Raw genomic sequence first — 25,718 nt, forward strand, 5'->3', positions numbered from 1 at the left:
ACGATCTGGTCCTGAAGGTGGCTGAGCTGCTGTGCAGTAAAGCCGAGCACGACAGCCGAGCCGAGTTCTGGGTGGAGAAAGCGTCCAGGCTCCTGCCGGGACACCCGGGCGTCTTCGATCTGAGGGTGAGTGTGAGCTGAGGAGCTTCAGACGTTCTCCGCTCTGCTGCTGTGTCTCACGCCTGCGTCCTCGTCCTCTCTGCGCAGGAGAAGCTTCTGAGCGCTCAGAGCGGCTCTAACCAGCTGTACGAGCTGCTGCAGTCGGAGCTCAAGCTGCGGCCCGCAGACACCTACATCAACCACAAGCTGGTGCAGCTCTACAGCGCCGAGGGCCGGCACCAGGACGCTGTCAAACACTGCCTCGCCGTGGAGAAGGCCGGCGTCCTGAGACACTGTCTGGAGTGGTACCAGCTGTTGGTCAGCACCCTGCAGGTACAGCGCAGGCCGTCCTCACACATTCTCATACATCTTTAAACCTATACAACCGGCAAGACCAGATACACTCCTGTTTGCGTGTCTGTTTATGAGAACAAATGAGCAGCACAATGATAAATTAGGTATAATTTTATGAATGTAATTATTTTGATTGACTCTTAATCAATCCCTATAAAACATTGACATATTTTTCAACCCACTACATTGATCAACAAAAAAATATATATTATTATAACTCTGAAGTAATGCTGAAAAAAAATGCATAAATAAAAAAATAATTTACTAAATATGTTTAATTTAGAAATGTCATACAACTCAGATAGTCATGTTTCATATGTTATTTGAAAGATCTTACAAAGTAGAATAACACAAGTATAATTTTTGGGGGGTTTTAACTAAACTTGAGTGAGTTTCGTATCCAACATAAAAAAATTAACAATTTAAATTTTATTGAATTGTATTGAGACAATACATATCTTTATTCAGAGCAAAGTCACATGATTAAAATCAGAGTTTACACACAGGAATTTGCTTTGGTGACAGACGCTCTGCAGTACAAAAAGAGTGACAGTGACAATATAAGATACAGATAATAATAAAAATAGAATAAATAAACAGGGAATAAGAATATAAGAAAAATACACACTATACAAAATGGACATTAGATGGTATTTATGTGTAAAGGTATGTTATGTTAAAATGCAAAGGAAAGTAAATAATTTATGTTTATTAAAGCCTCATCAGCTTGCACCTATTATAAAATTAAGACTATCAAATGATAATATTCAGATTTATTTTGAAGATTTTTCAAAGTTGCAGAACACAGGATTTAAAAAAAAAAAGATGTCCACTGCAATGGACATCAGGTCTTGAAAAGTGGCAATAGCCTGTCAATCAACAGTTAAAGGGTTAGCCAAAAATGAAAATTAGCTTGTTTTTTACTCACCCTCAAGGCATCCTAGGTGTATCTGACTTTCAGATGATTTCAATTGGAGTTTCTTAGCTCTTTTGCTCACTCAGGATAAGTACAGCTTTTGGAGAGTTGGGAGGGTTGTACCAATGATTCTCTCAGCAGTCCTGACTATTCTCTGAAGTCTTCTGAGGTCAGATTTGGTATCTGAGCTGAATGAGACAGTTATCGAAGTGCAGAGGATGGACTCAATGATGGCACATTAGATCTGTGTCAGCACAGTGTTTCCCCTGCCATCACATCCTATGAAGCTCAAGTTAATTGTATTTTTTGTATGTTCTTTATAGTGTCAGATCACAACAGAAAACATTTAGGATTACCGTTCCTATTGCTTGTTCTTTTATTAAACTCTTATTTACACAATGGGGGGAGTGCAGGGAGGTTTCTCTGATTGCACTGTCATCCGCAAACTACAGGAGCTTGACAGAGGTGTCTTTAGAGGTGCAGTCGTTGGAAGAAGAGCAGTGGGGAGATGTGAGATGTGAATCCCTGATGTGAATTTACCAATTCTCACTAACTGTTAAAAGCAGATTTGAATTCAGCTGTTGGTGTGATCTTATGCTCCAGGGACCAGCCAAACATGATTAGTCTGTTCTGATTATATGTGTTAAAGAGATTTTACACAGCTCTAGTAAACTGCTGAAGATCTGAAAATGGAGACCAGCAGGTTTTCTTCTGCTTGCTGACACACATCATCTTCATTGATCTGAAGTGCAGGAGGGGGAGGGTTTCGGAGCTGTTAATGAATCTATGGAGAGAAGTCAGAAGAAGGAGTCAGAATGGGTGTCAAGTACAGGATTTTTTTCATACCTAAAGAGACTGAAAAAGCATAGCACAAGACACAAGCCAAACTTCAAAAACAAAGAAAATCTCCTTCAGAGCCTCTGACTTTGACTACACCAACTTTTTTGAGTTTTGTTTGCAGATCAATATTACTGCACTATATATTCTTTTTAATGATTGAGAACTTGCTCCCCAATAAGCACCTAATGAACACCTTAACACATTAATCCCTCTTTTACATTTTTCAATTTCAATTTTAAAGTTCTGTATATGTATTCCAAAATATTATTTTGAATCCATCCACATACCCAGGAATCTGACGACCTTCATTTGCGCAAGCTGATGACCATACATTTTCATTTTTAATTTTGGATGATTATTTTTAGTCAAGAAACAAATGACTAATTACAAATCCACATATCTTAGTGTATCCCTCTACCTTATTTACAGCATTTTCCAATCAGCTTTCCACAAATGAAATATTCCACCTTTTCCGTAGTGCTCCATCGTCTGCATATAGTGATCTACCTACTCCATTCTCTATACTTACAGTATCATCAAATTAAACAGAATAGTGCTACTTAGACTTCCTTGCATTGTTCTATTTTCTATTGAATATATTCGAAAAATATGCCATCCCCACTTTTACCTGAATTGTTTTACAAAACAAGAAATTTAAAATCCAATTGTACATCCATTAATTCCCAAACGTCCTAAATGTTCTCTGACTGTCTTTCACTGTCTATACAGAGTTATATTCCTAGATACTTTGATGAGCGTCCCGAGAAATAATCAGCATCACCCTGGTAACTCACAAGGAGCACCTGGCCGCACCCATCACAGGCTGATCGGTCCCAGCTGCAACTCATTAAGGACCGGCTACAAAAGCCCCACGAGGCATGGCTGTGGTGAGCAATGCCTCCATGAACGCTGTCACTAACTCTTACCTCTTGTTACCCTCAGAAAAAGCTGGTGAACCATCAACCTCACCTTCACAGCATGGACCCACTGCACCAGAGAAGGAGCACCACCACGCCAGGACATTGTTAGACACGTTTCACTGGTTTATTCAATTTGTTTATTAATAAAACCACACTCTCACAACGCGCTCCTCCCCCAACAGAAATTAAAGACCTCTTACAGTGACAAATTGTGGAACATCTAACCACTTGACTGGGCGAGACGGATCAGGAGCTTGCAGTCCTACGGACAGCTGCCACTCAGCACGCTCCGCTGCCTGATCCCCATGTTCAAGCCACTAGACTGCTGCCTAAGATGACGGAGAATGATGACATCGAAGCCCATGTCCACCAAGGACGCCATGCTTCCTGGAAACCCCTGGTTGGCGGGCTGCATCATACACCATGACCCAGCAGCAGGAGCCCCAAAAGCGAAAGTCAAGGTAAATGATAAACTGTTCCGCGCTCTCCTCAACTCAGGCAACACAGTGACTCTGGTTCGGTGGAATGTATTCGCCCCATTTGGAAGCTGTCTTTCACAATTACCTGTGTGCACGGGGACAATCGACAAGTGCCTGTCTGCCCGTAGAGGTGGGAATCGTGAAGGACCCACCGGTGCCTGTGCAGGTCGGAAGAGACTGGCCAGGGTTTGATCGTCTGCTAGCCGCTGCCACACAGCCCACCAGCCCCAGAGGGAACCGCCCTAACCGTTTTTACGATGTCATCCAGCAGGTCACGGGAGGGGGCTCGTTTGCTAAAGAGCAGAAGGAGGATGACCGCCTGAAGCACTGTAGGCCCCAGGTTCATACCATCAAGGGCCAAAATGTGCATCCTGGGCTCCATTCTCTCTGGCACTTTGTTGTCAAAAATGGTCTGTTCTACTATGTTGCCCAGCGGAGGGGGGAGGAAAAACTCATACTAGTGGTAAGACGAAGACGATCCTGGAACTGGCACATACCCACCCTATGGCAGGGCATCTGGGAATGGCCCTGCCAGGGAACTGTTCCTGCTGTTTAGCAGAGTCGGCATTCCCAGCTGAGATCCTGACAGATCAGGGTACCCCCTTCATGTCCCGGCTAATGGCTGACCTCTGCCTGCTGCTAAAGGTAATGTAGTTGAGGACAACAGTGTATCACCCACAAACCGAATGGTTCGTCGAGCGGTTCAACCGGACTCTCAAACAAATGTTTAGACGGGTGGTTGCGAAAGACAAAAGAGATTGGGACATGATGCTGCCATACGTCCTGTTCGGGATCAGGCAAGTTCCCAAGGCCTCAACTGGCTTCAACCCCTTCAAACCCCTTTTTGGTCGGCAGCCCCACGGGCTCCTAGATGTCACCAGGAGGCTTGGGAACAGAAGCCGCAGCCCATCGCAGTGTCATCGAGCATGTAACAGAGATGAGAGAGAGATCGACCATGCATCCCAACCACAGGAATTCCAAGTCGGAGAATGAGTAATAGTCCTTGTCCGTACCACCGCCTGTACGTTTCTGGACTCTTGGCAGGGTATTGAGGCAGAGTGGGCGGAGCGGAGACCCTCCAGGGCGGAGTGGACGGAGCAGAGAGCCTCCCGGGTGGAGCAGGCGAGTCAGATGCCCACCAGGACTGGATATCAGTGTCAAACACCCTCTGAATGCTCTGACATCCTCAAATGCAGCATCTCTCCAGCTGTTCCGGGGGAACACTGATGCACTCCCAAGCCAGCTGAGAGACATAGTCCCTCCAGCGTGTTCTAGGTATTTTACCCTGGACATGCCCAAAACACCTCCATCTGGAGCCGTCCGGGAGGCATTCAGAACAGATGCCCGAGTCACCTCAGCTGGCCTCTCTCGATGTGGAGGAGGAGTGGGTCTTCTCACTCTTTCTGTAAGGGAGCGCCCAGCCACCCTGCAGGGGAAACTCATTTTGGCCACTTGTATCAGGGATTTCATCCTTCTTCTCACGACAGACAGGTACATCAACCGAATTGCTGCAAAAGCTGATCCGATCTGTCGATCTCTCATTCCATCCTTCCTTCACTCGTGAACAAAACCCCAAGATACTTCTCCACCTGAGGCAGGAATTTCTCACCAAACTGAAGGGGGCAAGCCACCCTCGTCTAACTAAGAACTATGATGGCCTCAGACTGGAGGTTCCCATGATTCCTTATCCCGTCTCATTGCTCTTTGCCTTGTTTATGGTCATGGTTGGTTTCCATGGTGTATATTTAGCTCCTTCCCCATGTTCATGTTCCCTCATTATCCTGTTTGTCTCTTCCTTATTTATATATATATATATATACACTGCTCACAAAAATTAAAGGAACACTTTAAAGAAACACATTAGATACATCAGATCTCAATATGAAGATATCTATACAAATAACGACAGGGCAGTGTCTTAGGAACAAAAGGATGCCAAGTCTTTGAATGGAAATAAAAGTTTTCAGCCTACAGAGGGCTTAATTGTGTAGACACCATAAAATCAGAGTGAAATGAAGATGTGGCAGGCCAGTCCATTTTTTCCAAAACTTAATTTCTGCAACTCAAAATGCTTTTCAGTATCTTCTGTGGCCCCCACGAGCTTGTATTCATGCTTGACAACATCGCGGCATGCTCCTAATGAGACGACGGATGGTGTCTTGTGGCATTTCCTCCCAGATTTGTGTGAGGGCATCCCTGAGCTGTTGTACAGTCTGAGGAGCAATCGTGCGGCGCCTAATGGACCAAAACATAATGTCCCAGAGATGTTCTATTGGGTTTAAGTCAGGGGATCGTGAAGGCCATTCAATTGTTTCAATTCCTTCATCCTCCAGGTACTGCCTGCGTACTCTTGCCACGTGAGGCCGGTAAGAGGAAACCAGGACCTACTGCACCAGCTTAGGGTCTGACAATGGGTTCAAGGATTTCATCTCGATACCTTATGGCAGTCAGAGCACCATTTCCTAGGCAGTAGAGGTCTGTGCATCCCTCCATGGATATGCCTCCCCAGACCATCACTGACCCACCACCAAACCTGTCATGTTGAACGACGTTGCAGGCAGCATAACGTTCTTCTTGTCTTCTCCAGACTCTTTCACGTCTATCACAGGTGCTCAGGGTGAACCTGTTCTTGTCTGTGAAAAGTACAGGGCACCAGTGGCGGACGTGCCAATTCTGGTGTTCTTGAGCATATGCCAGTCAAGCTCCACGGTGTTGGGCAGTGAGCACAGGGCCGACTACAGGACATTGGGCCCCAGGCCACCTTCATGAAGTCTGTTCCTGATTGTTTGGGTAGAGACATTCACACCAGTGGCCCTCTGGAGGTCATTCTGTAGGGCACGAGCAGGTATCGGTCCTGCTGAGGGGTTGAGGACCTTCTACGGCCCTGTGCAGCTCTCCGAGAATAACCACCAGTCTCCTGAAATCTCCTCCATGTTCTGGAGATTGTGCTGGGAGACACATTAAACCTTCTTGCTGCAGCACGTGTGGATGTGCCATCCTGGAGAAGTTGGACCACCTGTGCAACTTCTGTAGGGTTAAGGAATCGCCTCATACTGCCAGTAGAGATAATTATGCAAGCCAAAATCAGCACGAGTGGAAAACCAGCCAAAAAAGATCAAGAGGGAGAAACTTGAAATGACCTCCACATGTAAAACCAGTCCTGTTTTGAGGGTTTTCTGATTGTTGCCACTGAAGTGCAACTGTTGTTAATTCCATGACCACCAATACAGCTGAACTTGATTAACGAGGCCCTCAGCTGCTTAACTGAGCAGAAAATTATCAGACATTTTTAATTCAATTCATGCCAGGCCCAATAAAAAAAAATGTTCCTTTAATTTTTGTGAGCAGTATATATATATATATATATATATATATATATATATATATATATATATATATATATATATATATATATTGTGGCGAGGCAGAGGAAGCACAAGAGAAACAGGTGCAGTGAAACCCCCGGAGGGTGTATTTATTAGGCAATACACAGAAGGTGAGCAGTGAGTTCGGGGAGTCCGAGGCGTGCGATGCGTGCATCCGTCTGTAGCAGGAAGGGGCAGCCGAAGTCCGGGGCTCTCAGGACTGGGTCCGAGGTGAGTGCGGCCTTAATCCTCCGGAACGCCTCCTCCGCGTCGGGGTTCCACAGAACCCGTTCAGGCTGCCCCTTCCTGGTCAGGTCTGTCAGAGGGGCGGCTATGGAGGAGAAGTCGGGGATGAAACAACGGTAATACCCTGCCAACCCCAAGAAGGCGCGTACCTGGGTTTTGTTGGTGGGCCTCAGGGTCTCCTGGACCGCGGTGACTTTGTTCTCCTGTGGCCGGATCAGTCCTCTCCCAACTCGGTAACCCAGGTACTTCGCTTCGAAGAGCGCCAGGTGACATTTCTTGGGGTTGGCGGTGAGTCCAGCCCGTCGAAGATCCCGAAGCACCCTCCGTAGGCGCTCCAGATGGTCCTCCCAGGTCTCAGAGTGGATCACAAGGTCATCAAGATAGGCAGCGGCGTACTGTTGGTGGGGTCTGAGTAAGATGTCCATCCGGCTGCTGCTGCTGCTCCCAGGCCTCTTTTGCCACGTCCAGCAGGCCTCGCGGCTGTCGGCCGAACAGCAACTCGAATGGGGTGAAGCCGGTGGAAGCCTGGGGCACCTCTCGCACCCCGAAGAGGACGTAGGGGAGCATCTGGTCCCAGTCCCGTTTGTCCTCGGAGACAACCCTTCTCAACATTTGTTTCAGTGTCTGGTTAAACCGCTCCACAAGTCCGTCCGTCTGGGGGTGGTACACTGAGGTGCGCAGCTGTTGGATCCGTAGCAGCCGGCAGAGGTCGGCCATCACTCGGGACATGAACGGGGTGCCTTGGTCGGTCAGTATCTCCCCGGGTATCCCCACTCTGGTGGACAGGGTGAAGAGCTCTTGGGCGATCGCCTTGGCGGTGGCTTTGCGGAGTGGGATGGCTTCGGGGTACCGGGTGGCGTAGTCCACGATCACCAGGATGTGTTCGTGGCCTCGGGCAGACCTCGGCAGTGGGCCCACCAGATCCATCCCGATGCGCTCGAAGGGCACCTCGATAATGGGCAGCGGGATAAGTGGACTAGGGGGAGGTGGCCGGGGCGAGGTCTTCTGGCACTGAAAAGTTTCACGTCTCCGTCGAGCCCGGCCAGTGGAAACGGTCTCGGATCCTCTTGATAGTGTTGGCGGCCCCGAGGTGTCCGGCCAGCGGGTGGGCGTGGGCGAGCTCCAAAATGGTGTCCACTTTCCTCGGGCACCACCAGGAGCCGTTTCTCCTCCCCCTCCGCTGGGCGACACACAATAGAGTAGGCCGTTCTCCACAATAAAATGGGAAGAGGATGGGGGCGGGCCGCGTCTCCTCTCCATCCATGAAATGTACCTGGTTCCAGCAATTCTTGAGCCGGTCATCCTCCCGCTGAGCCCGGCCGAACGAGCCCCCTCCGACTACCTGTTGGAACACATCAAAGAAAACATTAGTTGTAGGAGGAGGGGACTCACCATCTCTTCTGCTGTCCGATGCTAGGAGAACGGCAGGGCGGCGGTTTCCTCTCCCCTCTCGCCTCTTCCGGCGAGGGCTTTGGGGGCTGACAGGCTGTGTCGCGGTGTGTAGCGCCTCCTCGAAGCCCGGCCAGTCCCGCCCGAGGATGATTGGTACCGGCAGGTCCTGTACGAGACCCACCTCCAGGGGCCAGCTTCCTCCTGCCGTCGTCACGGTGATTAGACGGGTGGAAACTTTCCGGGTGTCCCCGTGTACACAGGTCAGTGGCAGCCGTTTCCGTGGTTCCGTGCGCGGGGGTAGGAGGCGGGACTGAACCAGGCTGATGGTACTGCCAGAGTCAAGGAGGGCTCTGAACTTCCGTCCATTCAGGCCGACGGGGATTTCTGGTGCGGCGCGGGGAAGCTCCCGGTGGAGGCTGCAGCCTGCCAGCCACGCTCTAGGGGGGTTGGAGGCCTCTTCGGTTGGCATTGGCTCATCTCTTATGGTCGGGGCCGCCGCCCTCTCCATCGGTCGCCGGGTGCCCTCCGGGGAAAAGATGGCGCCCGCTCCCCAGCCTCTCGACGCTGGGCAGCTTCCGCCAGCTCGACCGCCTCAACCAACTCCATGACGTTCTTGGGGTTTCTCATACCGACCGCCTGGCGATAATTCCGGGGGAGAGCCCGCAGGAGCTGGTCTATCACTACTCTTTCCACAATGATGGCGGGGGTTGGTGTCCCGTCCAGGAGCCAGTGTTGCGCTAGCCGAGTAAGCTCGGCGGCTTGGATCCTTACCGGCTGGCGAGACTGGAAGACCCACTCTTGGAAGGCTTGGGCTGCGCAGACCGGTGACAGACCGACCCTGCCCAAGATTTCCCTCTTTAGGTCATCATATACCTTCGCCAGGTCGGCCGGCATGCTGAAGTAGGCGCGCTGGGGCTCTCCTGACAGCAGCGGGGCCAACGCGCGTGCCCAATCCCGCCGGTCCCATCCCTCAGTGGTTGCGACGCTCTCGAACATCTCGAGATAGATTTCGGGGTCGTCACTAGCGGACATCTTGGGTAGCAGCTGTGTGGCTTGCATCCGGGGATCAGGCACGGCGGGGCGTGGTCGAGTGGCGGCGCGGAGGGCAGCGAGCTCCTGCTCGGTCTCGTTCTGGCGGGTAGCCAAATGCTCGACGATCTGTTGCTGGCGAATAGAAACCTCTGAGAGGCGTTGGAGGAACTCCTCCATCTTCGCCGGGAAGCGAGCGCTTGCCTGGGGGGAAAACAAAGAGAGAAGTTGATGTTGTGGGGAACCTTTAATAAAGCGGCGACAGCGTTTTCCTTTTTCTTTGTTTCCTCTGTTCTCTTGCGCTTTAAAACTGCCCGCATTCTCCACCACTTGTGGCGAGGCAGAGGAAGCACAAGAGAAACAGGTGCAGTGAAACCCCCGGAGGGTGTATTTATTAGGCAATACACAGAAGGTGAGCGGTCCGAGGCGTGCGATGCGTGCAGCGGTGAGTCCGGGGGTGGTGTAGCGGTGAGTCCGGTGAGTGCAGCGGTGAGTCGTCTCGGTGCTTCCAGGGCTTAATATCGTGAGGGAGTCTGCAGTGAGGGAGTAGGGGAAGTAGCTCAGGCAGGCCCGTCACGTAGTCGCTTCTGGGAGACAAAGAAAGAGACAACAGGTTAGCGTGCGTTCCAGAGTCTCGTGGCTCCCCGAAGCCATCGCCTGGCCGGGCTTATCTGGCCCGCGGCTGATGAGCTCCAGGTGTGGCGAATCCGTCGTTGAGTGGCTGGTGTAGGTGTTCCAGGTTTGTTCCCAGGGCAACGCTGATCAATCCTCGGGACGCTCGTCACAATATATAGTTGAGGGAAAGATGAATTTTGTAAGTTTGCCTTGTTTATTTTAGTGATACCTTGTATTGTGAACACATTGTGATGTGTTTGATACTGATTTATCAAGAAGAAGAGACCACACAGAATATTGTATTTTTTATTAGATAAGGATTTATAAGATATACAGCACACATAGTATTGCATTCACTTTATTGAATAGTAGAAAGAAATACCACCATAGCATTATATTTGAAAGTATTTTTTTTTTTAGAAAAATATTAAGCATGGAATATATGACATTTAGTTAAAGTCTAGCCAGATATATATATATATATATATATATATATATATATATATATATATATATATATATATATATATATATATATATATATATATATATATATATAAAAAATATGTATTAGCAAGAACTTTGAAGAATAGGAATGTTATAGCAGAATAATAAGATGGCTGTCTTTTTATAGTGAGCTTCTTGAGAGGGAGGTTTCCAGCTGTATGGGACTTTCCCAAACGTGACAACTATATAGGAGGGTAGTCTACTTAGAACTGAGCCAGAAGTTAAAGTTGCATCTTAGCTACATGCTTCTCCCGATGCCAGACAGCCTCGCCACAATGCCTCTGAAACGACTGAGCACACAGATTACACAACTTTGTTTTTATCTCTATTTTACATTAGTATTTTATTTGTAATGTATTTAACTTATATAATAATACTAAATCTTATTATAACCAATACGCTCGCCTACCGAAAGACCTGAGCAGAACAGACCACGGAGAAGTCTTCTGTGACCTGCCTTATGAGTATGATTAAATGCTTATGAGAGATAGGACATACTCGACTTAGTTTACCTAACCTGAGGTTAAACAAAATAAGGTAGAAGGTGCAGGAGATTTGAGCACCATAAAACAAACTTGTATTGTATTGTAGAAACTTAATGTATTTAACTAATAGAAAAAATTGGTAAATCACTATTGTTGTCTGAGGGGTTGAAATCATCTCTTCTCGTCATCTCAGATCATTTAAAGTTTGAAACCAGCCTGAATCTTGTAAAATTCCTAGTTACCACAGGCATAATTAGTGCAGCTGATGTTCTAACCAAGCAAAAATGACTTGTTCAACCCAAGCTAAACAATAATAATAGCGTGTGTTTAATCGGATATAACTGCAGTACAAATATTATGAGATGCATTATGTGAATGCTTGGCTAAAGAACAGAGAGAGTGTGTCTGAAACCTGAAAGTTATCAAGAAGTCTATTCCAGAGTTTGGGGCAAAATATCAAAACCTCTACCTCCTTTAGTGGATTTTGCTGTCATAGGTACTACCAAAAGTCCAGAGTTTCGGGACCCTAAGGATAGGGTTGGATTGCAGTATGGTAGAATACTAGTTAGATATGAAAGAGCTAAACTGTTAAGGGCCTTATAAGTGAGTAATAATATTTTGTAACTAATACAGAACTTAACAGGTAGCCAGTGCAAAGACTGTAAAATTGTATGACGAGGTGAAGAATCACACGACAAGGAGAGTTCAAAACAAAAGCCCCAGATGGTGGATTTATTTATAATTAATCCAGGTGCAGGGTGTTGGGGCGCTGAATGGGTGCTCGATTGTGCTCAGTTTTGCTTTCTCCTTGATGAAGTCTCTGACCAGTCTCTCGAAGCACTTCATCACTACCGACGTCAGAGCTACAGGGCGGTAGTTATTCAGGCAAGAGGGCTGAGGTTTCTTAATGGTGTTCACTCTCCTGAATGCCCTCCTTACGTCGTGCTCCGAAATGGTGAACGTGATTTCCTCTCCGGCTCTCTCAGCATGCATACTGTTCATCATACCGTTAGCGCCACTAGCATGATTAGCTGCAGCCTCGAAACGAGCATAAAAGGTGTTTAGCTCGTCTGCCAGAGAAGCATCCGCGCTCTCTACTATGGAGGTTGGAGTTTTATAGTCCGTGATGTTTCTCAGTCCCTGCCACAGGCTCCTAGACTCTCTATGCTGAAACTGCGACTCTAGTTTCTTCTCAAAGTGCCTCTTTGCCTCCTTCACCGCTCTCATGCGCTGTATGACGCAGCTTTGTATTCATTCATATGCCCGGTGACTATCCCCGTGTTATAGGCTGCGGAGCAGGATCTCAGAGAGTCACGGATAGTTTTGTCTACCCACGACTTCTCTTTGGGAAATGTCCTGATGACGGTTTTCTCTACCGTATCATCCGCTAGTTTCCCAATGAATCCCACCACCGCTTCCGTAAACATGTTGTCACGATTTCGCGGTTTTCTCGGGAAGGACTCGGGAGAGAGAACGCTCGGGACTCGAGATACAAAAACTTAGAGATTTAATTCCCAAAAAAAACTGGCAAATATATACAAAAGGCAGGACAAACCAAAAATCACACGTAGAGGAGCTCGGGAACAAAACAGAGTAACATTGCTAACATTGTAACTCTGTAACATTTAAACACTGAACACTGTAACGTTGTAACTTTGATAATCCGACCAGGTGCACACGAAAACACAGGGCTTAAAAACACAGGGAAATTAACTAAATTGACAAGACGCAGCTGGAGACAATTACACAATTACACATCAAGGGAAGGCAGGGCACAGACAACACGTGGCTCGAGACAAAAACAATAACAAAAGTCCAGAGTGTGACATAATGCCCCCCTCCCGGAAGGTGCGTCCTCGCACCTAAAGTAACAACAAAAAAAACAACAACTCGGAACTGGGAATACCGGATCTTTGGAGGAGGTTCTGGTGGAGGACGACCCCCAGGAGGAGGCAAGCAGACATGAGTCCAGGGGGGCACAGAAGGAGGGAGGAGCCAGGGAGGACACAGGAGGAGTCCGGAGCAGGAGGAGATCCAGAGCCCAGCCATGATGGTCCATGGTGGCGCCGACGGAGGGAGGAGCCATGGAGGAGGAGCGGCCATCGACTCCATGGGTCCGACCGACGGCGGAGCAGGTGGTGCAGGAGACCGAGGCCAAAGCGGAGAGCCGAAGAGCCAAGGCGACGTCGAGGCGCTGGAGGTCCCAGGCGACGCCGCAGGCCTCTGCGACTGACACGGAGACGGGGGACAGGAAGGACGCGGCGGAGCCAGAGCGACTGAGGACTGAGGTGAAGCCGGAGGGAAGGAGGAGCCTGACAGAGCCGGTGGGATGGAGGGACGAGGCGAAGCCGGAGGAGAGGAATCCCGAGGCGACGGATGGTCGACGACAGACCAAGGCGGAGCCGGAGGGACGATGGAGCCTGGTGAAGCTGGTGGACTGACGGACCACGGTGGAGAGGAGAGAGCTAGAAGCCCAGGGGGAGCCGACGGGTCTACGAGCCGAGGAGGAGTCCGGGACTCGGAGGCGGGACGGTGAGGCGAGGGATCGTCCACCCTCGACGGCGATGGGGACCGGCAGACCCGTGGCGAGCTCGTGATGGAGAGCTGAGGATGAGCGCAGGGGCTGCTGGGATCCATCGATGTATGACCAGGGTGGGAGGGTGGGCAAACTGGGCGCTCGTGGCGCGGGCACTGGAACTCGGGAGAGCGCTCGTGGCGCGGGCACTGGAACTCGGGAGAGCGCTGCGTGGCGCGCGGCACTGGAACTCGGGAGAGCGCTCGTGGCGGGCACTGGAACTCGGGAGAGCGCTCGTGGCGCGGGCACTGGAACTCGGGGAGCGCTGGGCGCGGGCACTGGAACTCGGGAGGCGCTCGGGCGCGGGCACTGGAACTCGGGGCGCTTCGGGCGCGGGCACTGGAACTCGGGGAGCGCTGGGCGCGGGCACTGGAACTCGGGGCGCGCGGGCGCGGGCACTGGAACTCGGGGGAGCGCTCGGGGCGCGGGCACTGGAACTCGGGGGAGCGCACAGGGAACGGTCTCTAGGGTGCTAACAGGACGGCTGGGCGGGACCAGCGGGCTAACAGGACGGCTGGGCGGGACCAGCGGGCTAACAGGACGGCTGGGCGGGACCAGCGGGCTAACAGGACGGTTGGGCGGGACCAGCGACTCAGGATACACGGGAGGTGCCCAGTCTAAGTTCACATCATCCAGTTCCTCTTGTAGATCCAGCAGCCCCAGTTGGATGATCAGCTCATCCTCAGCCGATCTGCAGTGGGCGGAGCTCCACTCCGCGCTCTCGCTGTCGGCTGTCTCCACCGCGGCAAGCTCTGATGCCCGCTCACGCACCTGGTCTGTCGCAATCGGCTTGGGTCCGGTGGCGCTCCACGGCTCTGTCGCTCTCCTCAGCGATGGTTCCGTGGTCGTCCCAGACTCAGCGATTGCGCCCTCCGTGGGCACAGGCCTGGCCTCTGCGACGCGGGGAGATGATGGGCTGGGTTCTGGATCTGGAGTGGGGCTGGTGTCGTTGTCCTCCAGCGCAACCGTTATCGGCGAGTCGCAGGACACCAGCACCCACTCGATGTACGCGGCGACGCTCTCTCGAGGGCCGTCCCCGGACAGCTTTGCTCGTGTGGTGGTGTTCAGTCCGCGGAAGTGAATCGAGCACAAAAAGCCGTCCGGGAAGCGCGAGTAGTTCGCGAGGGCGAGGAAGTCCTTAGTATAGCCCTCGAGAGAGCGATCCTCCTGCTCCAGCAGGAGGATGAGGAAATTTGGGTCGTTGTAGGGGGAATCCATGAAAAACAAACCCAAAAAAAAAAAAAAAACAAAAAGGGCGCTTTACTTTTTATGGTCGGATTATCCTGTCACGATTTCGCGGTTTTCTCGGGAAGGACTCGGGAGAGAGAACGCTCGGGACTCGAGATACAAAAACTTAGAGATTTAATTCCAAAAAAAAACTGGCAAATATATACAAAAGGCAGGACAAACCAAAAATCACACGTAGAGGAGCTCGGGAACAAAACAGAGTAACATTGCTAACATTGTAACTCTGTAACATTTAAACACTGAACACTGTAACGTTGTAACTTTGATAATCCGACCAGGTGCACACGAAAACACAGGGCTTAAAAATTAACTAAATTAACTAGAAATTAACTAAATTGACAAGACGCAGCTGGAGACAATTACACAATTACACATCAAGGGAAGGCAGGGCACAGACAACACGTGGCTCGAGACAAAAACAATAACAAAAGTCCAGAGTGTGACACATGTTGACGTCATCAGAGCTGCGCCTGAACATGGCCCAGTCTGCGTCATCCAAAGATTGGTCAGACCAGCGTGACACCTCCCTCTGTACCGGGGCTTCCTGTTTCAGCCTCTGTTTGTAAACAGGCATGAGGAAGATGGCGGCATGGTCCGATTTACCAAACGGTAGGCATGATTTTGCCTTGTAGCTCTCTCTGAAGAGTGTGTAGCAGTGATCCAGTGTCCTTTCGCCCCTGGTGGCATTGAGGATACGATCAGCAGTATTCCTGCATTTCAGCAATTACCTAGTGTGTATCACCTAAAATGACAATTTCTGTTGTTTTGCATCTTTTTCAAGATGTGAGAGAGGCAGAGAATCTTCTGTTTAATTTTTTCTGTTCCCAATGTCTCAGGGTTTTCCTAGGATCTCATAGTGTCTCAAAAAAATAGCAATTTCCTCATCCTCCGGGCCTTTGGGTCTGTGGTTTGACAGTGTGCTTCCTCACTTGGCTTATCTGGACACTTTTGCTTGGCTATGTGATTCTTGGCTATGTGGTTCTTGAGACTTCAGTGACAGCCTGGAACGCTCCTGTCTTGCACAAGGATATTGCTGTCCTCCTGGCAAAGGATGCAATCAAGCCGATCCCTCCCTGCACAAGCTTCCACTCAGAATGCTCATATAGAAACGCATCGTCAGATGTGTAAAGCACCAGGATTGGTTTGCAGCGGTTTGACCTGAAGGATACGTATTTCCATATCTCTATCCTTTCTCGCCACAGAACATTCCTATGGTTTGCATTCGAAGGATGAGCATGTTGTACAAAGTACTTCCCTTCGGGCTCAGTCAGTCTCCGCATGTCTTTTCAAAGGTCGCAGAGGGCGCCCTTGGCCCCTTATGGGAAGTGGCTCATTCTGGCTCAGTCACAAGAGAAGTTGTGCAAACACAACCCAACACTATTACCCAGGCTAGAGTTCCCTCTATGAGGCAAGCTTGTGCATTGTATGTCTATTCACAAACTGGTGTTCTTTTCGCAGAGAAGACCCCCGAAAGTGCACAATTCAAGTAGTGCTCTCTTTCCTGTGTCATGGAATTTTCAACTCAGAATTATGTGAAGACTGAAAAATAAAGAGTCCAGCAAATTTGTCTTTGTCTTGCTTTTATTTCTCCGCGCAGAGAACAAAATGATCTGGTTTACACACAGTGAAGTCTGTGAGCAAAGAGATAACAGTGAGCTCACAGATTAGAGGTTTTATAGGCAAAAGTATACATTCCAAGGTCGCTCAAATTCATCTCGAACCAATTGAAATAGTCCAAAGTCACGCCACCCATCTGTGCTTACAGTGTCTGATTGTTCTCCAGTTTATCTCCCGTACCTAGCACAGATAGGGCATCCTGTACTCCCATGAGGTTGTTTTAACATGGGTTTAACCTCTGTCACGCACACAGTGTAGGTTTCCCATAACACTAATATTCCAGGTCACTAATGTATGTTTCTGTGTTCGTGCCTAGTACCGTGATGTTACGAATATATATATATGTAATCTATCTTTAAGTAAAGTTAGTTTAATAGTGAAGTTAATTCAATTCAGTGTTAAAAGTGAACAATAAACATTAAATGTAATCAATTAGAATAATTTCCATTACACTCCTCCCTTTGATCATTCTTGATCACCTGTCAAATTAGAATATAATAAAATAAAATCCCTTAACGATAACATCAAGTGTGTAAATTCACATGGATTCTGAACACACCATCACACAATAAGGGTTTGAAAAACATAATAAACATCTTTAACATGTGATTAACTGGAGATTACATAAAACTCAATCTGAGGAAATCATCGCTTGACTATATAATCGGGGTGAACGGGTATCTAGTGTTCCACCACAAAGCGTCTGATCCATAGAGCCCTTGCTCTTCTATGGTGATGGGAAAAATCCTTTTTCTTTTCGGCATCCGTTGGCCTGTACTGACATCAGCTCACTCCCACACAGTGATGTTGCTGCGTGTTCAGCTCCCATACACCACTGTGTGTTTGTTTACCTTTGTCAGTCAGACGTCCCCCTTGGCACGGGGCAGCGGGTCAATCACTGTTTATTGGGCTGCGTCTCCATCTGGTGGTGCTGGGACCTTTTTGCAGTGGCTGGCGTGTATCCACGTAGCCCTCTCAGCCACCTTAACCGCAGTGTGCGTTATCAGCAGGACCTGGAACGGGCCGTTCCACCTCCTTGATTTCCAATGTTTCCTTCTGAAATCCTTGACCACCACAAAATCACCAGGTCTGATGTCATGCAGAAATCCTTCTGCTGGTTTAGGTAGAGCGTCCTTGACCTGTTGAGAGATCTGAGAGAGAGTCGAAGACAGATTTTTACAATAGTTCAACATGTCATCTTCACACAGAGCAGTAGAGGGCAATGGTCGGGTTTCGGTCCCACTCCAAGCGATGGAGGCCTGCCAAACAAGATTTCAAATGGGCTGAGATTAGACTTTGCTCTTTTTCTCATTCTCATATACATCAACACAATGGGAAGTGCTTTGACCCAAGACAGACCTGTTTGCTCACAACACTTTGCCAGTTTATTTTTCAAAATTCCATTTTCTCTTTCAACACTACCCCGGACGCTGGATGATAGGAGGTATGTTTACGTATGTCAATTCCCAAGAATTTCCCAACCTGATCGATTGCCTCATTAGCAAAAGGTGTGCCATTATCACTACTAATCTTTTTGGTATTCCCCATCTTGGGACGATCTCAGACACTAGTGCCTTTGCAACAGCCCCAGCATTTTGCTTAGATGTGGGAAGACTTCCACCCATTTTGAGAACATATCAACCAAAACAAGGCAGAATTTCTTACCTTCACATGGTGTCAGTTCAATGAAATCGAACATTATGTGATCAAAGGTTGACTTGGTGGTGGATGTGCTGCCAAAGGACCTGTTGTCCTCTTCCTACATTATTTGTGGCACAGATCATACAAGATTGACAATATTTGTCTGCAAAGGAAGTAAATCCTTTTGTAAACCAATATTGATTGATCATGTCAAACATTCCCATTTTGCTTATGTGATCTAACCCGTGCACTAATTTGGCATAGTGTGGGAAAAAGTGTTTTGGCAAACAAGGTTTGTCTTCGGTGCTCAGCCAAACGTTGTCTTTCAGCTTGCACTCGGCCTTCACCCATTGTTTTTTCTCTTCTGGTGTTGCGAAACCCTGCATAGCTGCAAGAGAACTAGAAGGGAAGGTTAGTTCGTCATCGTTAACAGTTACACATGTAAGAGAAGGTTCTGTTCCCTTTGTTGCGTTCTTCGCAGCGATATCAGCGCGTTTGTTTCCTAATGATACAAAATCGTTAAACTTGGAATGCGCGACGCACTTGCAAATAGCAATCGACCTTGGAAGCAAAATCGCTTCTAACAAGGCTGCTATTTTATCATGATTTTGGATGGGTTTTCCATCGGATTTTAGAAATTTCCTACATCGCCATAGAGCCGAAAAATCATGACAGGTCGAAAAAGCATAACGAGAATCTGTGTAGATGGTGACTGTTTTTCCTTCTGCGATTTTACAGGCTTCTGTTAATGCTACTAATTCGGCGCTTGCGCAGAGTAATGCGCTGGAGCGCTCCGCTTACTAATGTCGCATGCGCGTGGTTACTGCGTAACCTACTCTGTTTTTACCGGTTTCTGGGTCTCGAGACGCTGAACCATCAACAAACAAAACCAAATCTGCATTGTCAAGGGGGGTTTCTTTTAAATCTGGTCGCGTGTGCACACCTGTTCCAATGCAGCGATACAATTATGTTCCTCGCCATCCTGCTCGGTTGGGAGCAGTGTGGCAGGATTCAATACTGTACACCGTTTTACTGTGATGTTTGGCATTTCCAATAGAATGGTATTATATCTGAGCCATCTGGCTGTTGACAAATGAGATGTTTTCTGTTCCAACAGGATCATAGAGACAGCGTGTGGCACTAGTAATGTTACATCAGAATATCCCACAATTTCCTTGAAGCTAAAATAGCTTTTTCTGCTGCTGCAACAGCTCTCAGACAATTTGGTAGACCTGCTGCCACAGGGTCGAGTTTACTTGAAAAATATGCCACCGGTCTCAGCTTTCCCCCGTGATCCTGTAACAGAACAGAAGACATGAAACCATTTTTCTCATCAACTGTTTGTACAAAATTTCTCTCAGGGTCTGGAAGTCCCAGACTTGGGGATGTCTGTAACAACATTTTCAACCTTTCAAATGCTTTCTCTGCTTCAGGAGTCCAGGTCAGTTTGTCATGTGGCTGCAACCTTCTTCCGTGAGCCAAAGCGCTCAAAGGTGACTCTTCAATGGCATAGTTGGGAATAAATGTTCTACAATATGAACACATTCCCAAAAATGACATGAGCTGTTTTTTTGTCAGAGGCTTTGGAATCTTTTGAATTGCCTCTATTCTCTTTTGTGTTAGAGATTTTCCCTGCTTGTTGATAATGTGACCTAGAAACGTCACCTCCTTTTGCAAACTGCAACTTTGACAAACTGACCTTGTGGCCTTCAGCAGCCAAATGTTTCAACAGCTTTACAGTGTCCTGTGTACAAGTTTCTTCATCTCTGGCTGTTATTAAGAGATCATCGACATATTGAATTAAAGCTGACCCTGGTGCCAATTGTAATGTTTCCAAACTTCTCTTCAGTGCCTCACGAACAATACAGGCGAATTTTTGAATCCTTGACAAAGTCGAGTAAAAGTGTAAGGTTTGCCATTAAAATTGAAAGCAAACCAAAATTGGCTGTCTTTATGAACCGGCACAGAAAAGAAAGCATTGGAAAGATCAACAACCGAAAACCATTCAGCATCACCTGGTATTTGTGATAGGAGTGTGTACGGGTTGGGAACAATAGGAGCCTGTGTCTGAACTGCATCATTTACAGCCTGCAAGTCTTGCACAAACCTCCACTCAACCGGCTGGTCTGCGTCTCTTATCTTTTTGACAGGAAAGATGGGTGTACGCACACAGGAGAGTTCTCACATTCCACAATCACTCCAGCCTTTTCAATGCCTCAAAAACTGGCTTGATTCCCTCAATAGCTTCCCTTTTCAAAGGATATTGAGGTTTGCATGGTCTGTAATCAGATTTTGGAATAATTTGAATAGGGTCACAATTCTTGATCAACCCCACGTCATATTTAGAAGAAGCCCAAACAGTCTTTGGAACTTCCTTGAGAGCTGGAATGCTTTCCATTTCAGTTTCTGTAAGGAAGCAGTGATTGGGTAATGCACTTTCACTCACATGAACTGTGCGCTCAGCCATCGCAGCAGGCTCAGTCAAATTCGTTCGATATGCAGACAGAGTTGGATTATATTCAACATTTTTCTCAGCAGTCCGCAACCAATTTTCATGAAAGATACACGTCTTTACAAAGGGACCAATGTCTTCCCAACGATTGTCGCTCCCTTTCGACAACGACACATGGGGAAAAGAATCCACAACATCAAAAAACACCTGCTGTTCATCGGTTAATGCAACAGCAGCAGCACATTTATTTTCTGTCCAAATTAGCCAATTCAATTGCAATATCTCAATACGTGGAAACCATTTCTGTTCAAACCACTCGTCTCTCTAGCCAGAGACACATGTGCTGAGCAATGTAAGTCTGAGAATGGCATAAAATCAGAATCAGGCGAAACTCTGTCTTTAGCGCCATTGACAAGACTTTCGCATAATTCATCATCTTGCAATTTCCATTGATAAACATATAGTGGTGTATGTTGGATTGCAGTCAGAGTTTGAATTTGGCACTGAACTGCTTTCACACCTTCTGGACCAGATATTAGAGAAATACCCAGTTTGCACAACAAATCTCTCCCCAGCAGATTTTTTGACAGTGCTGTGAGAGGAGGAAGCTGTGTCTGAAACTTGCACCATTCTCATCTTTACACCTCAGAGGGACTGTATAATTCTCTTTAACAGTATGACCAGATGCAGAAATCGTCCATGCAAAATTTCCACTCAATTTGGGGACAGAGGCAAACTCATTTATCCTTAATACTGAACTCGTGGCCCCGTATCAGCTAAAAACACCCTTTCAACTCCGTCTATCCATAAGCTAACCTCTGGCATTTGTTGATATGCTAAGTCATTCAAATGAGTATATGTGCCTAATTCTCTTTGTCTGAAAGATTTCTCATTTTCTAATTTAGCAATGCAATCGTGTATGACAGCAAGCATTTCTTCATTGCAATTCGCAGCAAGCATTTCTTCATTGCAATTCGCAGTGTCAGATGTGGGTGTGTGTGTGTCAAACTTATCTGTTACTGAAGTGTGGTCGCCGTGAGACTTTGCTCTCAACTCCCCTCCTCTCTCGCACTCTGCCGTCAATCTGCTTTCGGTTTAGACTTTGCCGCAGCAGCCGCCGTGTGTCTATTCAAAAGCGGGCACTCATTTTTCCAATGTCCGGGCTTTTGCAATAAAAACAAACATCCGGATCAACTTGAGACAGTCTTTGCCCTCTTCCTCTCCCCGCCCTCTGCCTCGATAATTCGCTCCTCTGTACATTGTCAGGTTTGGCAGCTGGAGCTCCTTTTCAGCCTTTTTCGCACTTTTCTCCGCCAACATCTTTTCAGCATGTAACGCATGTTTTGAATCCTCTCAGTTTCTCGTCTTCCCACTCGATGCAGGTTTGCTTGACGATAGTCGTTATTTCGGGTTTCAGTCCACTCAGGAAGCGGCTGCGTAAATGAGCTTCCCACATCTTTGGAATTTCCCCTCTAATGTCCGGCTCTGGCATTCCACTATAAGTGTTGAAAGTCTCATACAGTCGCACAAAATAGTCGTCAACTGACTCGTCCCTTCTTTGTGTGCAGTAGTTGATCTTGTCGGTGTTAATCCTAGCAGGAAAAAGGGCCTTGAATCGTCCGCCCAGAGCTTTTACTGCTGACCTGTATGGCTCGTTCTCAGCGTGTCCCCACTCTGCTTGAACTCTCCGCGTGTCCACCTGGGGGAAATCTGGTCGGATCTTGTGCCAGTCCGCCGGCCCCATCTTGATCATCAGCAGACGTTTGAGTTCGAGCATCGTTGGGCTGAATTCTTGACAGAACGCATCCAGTTCCACTACAAACTTTTCTCCCGAGTCTCTGGGGTTTGGCAGATTTGTCATAACCTGCCTCAAGTCTGTCTCAGTCCATGGTCGAAAAACCATCGTGGTTCCTTGTGGGCCAGCCACCTGAATCATAGGGAAAGATGTCGCGTTTCCCTCACCGTCGTTCTCATCCACGCAGTCCGGTTCTAGTGCCAGTCTTTCAAGCGATCTGGATCTGGTTCTCGTGCCGATCACGGAGTATCTCATCTTTCGAACTCCGTCGCTGGATGTAGAAGGCTGAGATGGTGCAGGTGCCGTTGGAGCGGTAAGAGAGGCGGGCAACTGTCCTCCTTTCCATAAGCCCACGGGTGTCGTCGCAGCAGGGTAGTAAGACGGCGGTTGTGGTGGTGGCGATTGCGGTGGTGGTGCCAGCGGCTGGGGCATTTGTTGGTGGGGGTAAGGCCAGGAGTCAAGATCAAAGTCCACCGCGGCGCACTGGTTTTCTAGAGAGGGATAGAGAGAAGAAGATTTCTGAGCAGTATACTCTGTTCCTTTAACTTTCTTTGTTTCTGACTCTACATTTTTATGAGGCAGTTCTTTCAGGGCTCGCCGTTTTTCTCGGCGTTCTGCCTCTTCTAGCCAATAGTTCAGATATTGTCTATGTTTCTGAAACAGATCTTTTTGTTTGTTTTTCAACTTTTTCTCATCCCTAAGTTTACTTTCACGCTTTTCCAAACTTTCCTTCACCCTGTTTAGAGTCGTCACACTAAACGTGCCCCTTTTTGGAAAATCATGATCTTCGATCCAAATCGGTATCACTTCCATAATTCTCTGTCCATATTTCTTTCTCATGTCAACATAAATTGGGCTGTTTAAATCGTCTAGATCGATTTCAGGTTTGACATTACTAGACCCCATACTTGCAATCCGAGACTTTACCTGTACCTGGGACGCGTCCTCTTTCCTCACACTCAGTCGTCACTGCCGTGTGGCTCTGCACTAACCCGCGCAGAGTCTTCTTACTCCTGTACTTACTCGTACGGAGTCCCTTACGCCCTTTTTTTTTTTTTTTTTTTTGCTTGCTTACTTACTCAGACAATACCCTTTTTCACTAACCCGTGAAACCTATAGGGCGGCTCGGCCATGCGTCGTGAATCTAGGAATATCAAACCACTATGTTTTTGTCAGACCAAGATGAAAGAAAATTAATTTATTTATATATATATATACCCCGTTAATAATTTTTTAAGACAAAGACAAACTCGTGTCTCAAAATCAGTCTCACCGTTTTCAGCACGCGTTTTCCTGGTTCTTTTAAGGAATCCAGCAGTGACGGTCCACTGGGCCCTCAGACGTCAGTTCCCTCTTCCCTGAAACCGTTTAGGGGTACAGGGCTAAGACCCTTTGTGGGCTTAGGGTGATCAGCCTACCAACGCCTTTCAAGTCCCGGACGATCAGCTGTCGGATCCCATCCTCGTCGCCAAGATTGTCATGGAATTTTCAACTCAGAATTATGTGAAGACTGAAAAATAAAGAGTCCAGCAAATTTGTCTTTGTCTTGCTTTTATTTCTCCGCGCAGAGAACAAAATGATCTGGTTTACACACAGTGAAGTCTGTGAGCAAAGAGATAACAGTGAGCTCACAGATTAGAGGTTTTATAGGCAAAAGTATACATTCCAAGGTCGCTCAAATTCATCTCGAACCAATTGAAATAGTCCAAAGTCACGCCACCCATCTGTGCTTACAGTGTCTGATTGTTCTCCAGTTTATCTCCGTACCTAGCACAGATAGGGCATCCTGTACTCCCATGAGGTTGTTTTAACATGGGTTTAACCTCTGTCACGCACACAGTGTAGGTTTCCCATAACACTAATATTCCAGGTCACTAATGTATGTTTCTGTGTTCGTGCCTAGTACCGTGATGTTACGAATATATATATATGTAATCTATCTTTAAGTAAAGTTAGTTTAATAGTGAAGTTAATTCAATTCAGTGTTAAAAGTGAACAATAAACATTAAATGTAATCAATTAGAATAATTTCCATTACGAGGAACTGGCCGGTGTCACGCTTACTGCGCCATACCCCCTCACCCAGGGATGCGAGCGCTGTTTTTCATCCTCCAGTAAAGTTCCTCGGTCAGTGAACCCTTGTGGAGCTTTCTCCGCCATCCTCGGCAGTCAGACTTTGTGGAGCAGTCTGACGCCAGGCCAAGTATCGGCATAGCATGTTTGGTTAAGGTCGGCCCCTGTACTGGGCTAGCTGCTCCATATAGCGGAAATGGCAATAGATTTTTGTTAGTTTTTGTCATTTAAAATTATTTTTGTCATTAATTATTTTCTTGTTTTTGTCAGTGAAAAAACTGTTAACTGAAATTAACACAGGCTTTTAGCACTTTTGTTGCCAGATTTTTGGCAATAATGGCCATATGTTGAGTTGTCAGAGGACAGTAAATTAATTGACTGCTTCATCAGTCAATTAATCACTTTATATAGCGCTTTTAACAATACAGATTCTATTAAAGCACTGAACAGTATCAAAAAGGAGAACAGAGTGATAGTTATGTATAATGACAAGATTTTTATTAAATGCTGTCTCTGTAATCAAATCGATGATAATCATTAAAAAGTGTCCCCAACTAAGCAAGCCAGAGGCAACAGCAGCAAGGAACCAAAACCCCATCCATTAAAGAATGGAAAAAAATGGCCAGTTCTCCTCTGACTGGACACCCAGCACTTAATTTCCAGTTCAAGTCTATGGCAGACTGCGCAAAGGACTTTGTTTGTGTGTGTGTGTGTGTGTTTGTGTGTCCACAGGGTTCATGTCTTATTGTCTCCAATGAATGTCATCTCTGGGTTCTGATGCACCATCTGATCTGGATACAAACTGAGAAACAGAATAATAAAATGGGAAACAGACTAATATTAGCGTAGATGCTGACAATGCTGTCAGAACTACGAAAAGCAATACATAAAACTTATATTAACCCCCGTAAAAGTGGTGCTTGCACATTATAATAGACGAGAAATACATACAAACGAATGAATAAAGTGCACATTTAACACATAAGAAAATACACTTAATTGGCTAATTATACATTAACACACGATAACTTATACGGCAAAGCAATTAACATGATAAACACATACCTCATT

General features: G+C 47.3%; 1 protein-coding gene across 1 annotated transcript in view; it reads left to right on the plus strand.

Annotated features, from left to right (window-relative positions):
• Positions 1–25,718, plus strand: part of LOC122351650 (E3 SUMO-protein ligase RanBP2-like) — a 39,604-nt gene continuing 13,886 nt past the window's right edge. The window contains 2 exon segments of the mRNA XM_043248872.1: positions 1–125; positions 207–431. The gene's annotated coding sequence lies outside the window, so the exon portion shown is untranslated.

The sequence above is a fragment of the Puntigrus tetrazona genome, chromosome 9 (assembly GCF_018831695.1).
Source record: "Puntigrus tetrazona isolate hp1 chromosome 9, ASM1883169v1, whole genome shotgun sequence".
Classification (NCBI taxonomy): Eukaryota; Metazoa; Chordata; class Actinopteri; order Cypriniformes; family Cyprinidae; genus Puntigrus; species Puntigrus tetrazona.